We start from the raw sequence: 2,480 nt of genomic DNA, 5'->3' as shown, positions 1-2,480 counted from the left end.
AGTAAAGCTTATTAAGAGTATTGAAGTCAATTAATGGGTATCGAAACCCAGTTTATCAGCCTTGAGATTTATAATTTTTGTTGGCCGTATAATGAATGACATCAATCAATCAATACATTCAAAATTCCACGTATAAAAAGATAACTTTAATGTTTTTTGTTTAGATTATTTAGGCAATTTTCATAAATCCCGAAAAATAACAGTACCTTCCCACTTTGAAAGTGATTGAAAACTCTTGGTATGTATAATTTTTCATACTGAATTATTTCGATGAATAACGATTCTGCGACTGTATCATCTATCGATAGCATTGAGACAGCTCTTATTTTAAAGTATTTTTGTAAGTTATGTTTAATATACCTTTTTAGGTGTCTACAATTACTATTTTCCTAATCATTCTTCCAGAAACAAGTATACAAAGATAATCATCAATTTTATTCTGAAGTTATTCATTCTGTTTAACCTTGGTTTCAGATAATAATATCTCAGAGAAAATATATATTTTTTTAATATTCTAATAATAACATCACAGAATTAAAACGTACTCTAATAACTTGTATATTAATATGCAAAAATGAAAAACTTTACATCTTTCTACTATTACTATTCATTATCTGGCTTAATTCACCATACTTATAATAGCTATAGTTAGCAGTATAATTTAATTAAAAACTATAAGGGTTTACAGTTAACATATAACCGGTGATTAAATTCGAAGTTTGATTAGTAGTGTTAATAAAATAATTACATAAATCATCAGTCAGGCTAAATTGTTAGCTTATATTGGCTGGAAAAAAAACTAAAGAAAACTCTGACAAAAAAGTTACATATTTAGTGCAATAAATTAAAAATTACAGTTGTTTGTGTATTCAAAGTACATCTAAACAAGAAAACAAACTGCTAGATGTAGGAAGACAAAACACATTCATCAATTAACAACCATAACATATTTTACAAAAATATTTAATAAGATTTATTTTCTAACAATTGCTTTGAATATCATTGATATCATAATCTAAAGAAACAGTTCTAAGACATACAAGGAATTATATTTTCTCTTTTCTTTCCATTGACCTTACTTTCTAATACTTATATAGTAGTAAGATTTATTTATCAGAAGTTCCACTATAACTATAGAATGACACAACTGTTTAACCAGGACTACATTCAGTCTTTATGTATAGTTGATTATATTTTATCCTTATAGCAGACACTCCTTCATCCATGTTCAGTGTGCTGTTTTTAGAAATTTAACTGCTGCACCAGTTGTTCAGTTAGGATAGCAGGCTGTAATGAAATGCCTGGTCCTGACTTTGGCAGTGCAGATTTGTGATCAGTTATGATTCTTTCCAGATGATAACATCATAGAAGATACGTTCTGATAGATGTGAAGCCTCTATAGCAACAGATTCCTTTCTACCCCAAACTGTGTTTATCACAGAAATAGATTCACCCATCTATTGCCTACCATATGGAATCTCTTGACAGTCAGTCTATGAGTTTCTCCACAAGGATCTTTTCACTCCTGTCATTACCATGCTGGAATGTGCCTTTCTTCTGCAAGTAATGCAGATCATCTGCATACATAACCAAATTCTCATGGACTTTTTTTAATGTTTGTAGTCCATCCTCCAGATGGGTCTAATTTTTACTGGGTCAAAAATTTGACACAATTGAACCATGACTATGTTTAGTGCTTGAATTTGTTGAACATTTGGACGAGAAGCAGATAATGTTTCTTGTCCCTGAGCTCAGTCCTTATAGACACTTGCTTGCCTTAAATGCCTAAAGAAATGATTCAGGTATTCCTCACAGTGTCTTTGAAGTTTGATTGTTTTGTTCCTTTACAATACTATCATTAGATGGTTCGTTGTGAACATAGGAACCAATGGTTGACTTCTCAGCTAGCATCTGAAGTATCAACATAATCAAAGACACCAGGTTCTTTTGGAACTGAATATTCCAGCATTTGCAGGAACACATACTTCCCTGTTATCAGTAGACTGGCATGTCACATTCGTTGACAAGTTATCAAACTGCTCTGCTTGATCTTAAACCTCTAGATGGCTTTGTTAGCTTTGGCAGCTCACCTCGTCTGGCCACAGTGGTCCCAGTTTCACTCCTAGTCAGTGGAGGCTCCAGTTAATGGTGTACTTCAGAAACTACTGGCCTGTGCATTGAGAGTCCTATGAAAATATCCCCTTGAGCATTAGAATGGCAACGTCATATGTTACCATACTGATCAACAATTAGTTTCTCCCATACACTGGAGATGAAGCCAAAAGAGTAAATTTGATTATTGTTATAAAATATTCTAAAAATATTTTCGTCTATTATATTATAGTGTCTTAGTTTATGATTTCTGTACATCACAAATGTAGGAGATTAAGCACTGTATAATTTGTTCATAAACTAAGCTAAACATTGGCATTGTTTAGCAAAACAAGTTGATAATTCATAAGCATTGTTTAATGGATAAT

The sequence above is a fragment of the Limulus polyphemus genome, unplaced genomic scaffold (genome assembly GCF_000517525.1).
Source record: "Limulus polyphemus unplaced genomic scaffold, Limulus_polyphemus-2.1.2 Scaffold912, whole genome shotgun sequence".
Lineage (NCBI taxonomy): Eukaryota > Metazoa > Arthropoda > Merostomata > Xiphosura > Limulidae > Limulus > Limulus polyphemus.
This window is presented reverse-complemented; position numbering follows the sequence as displayed.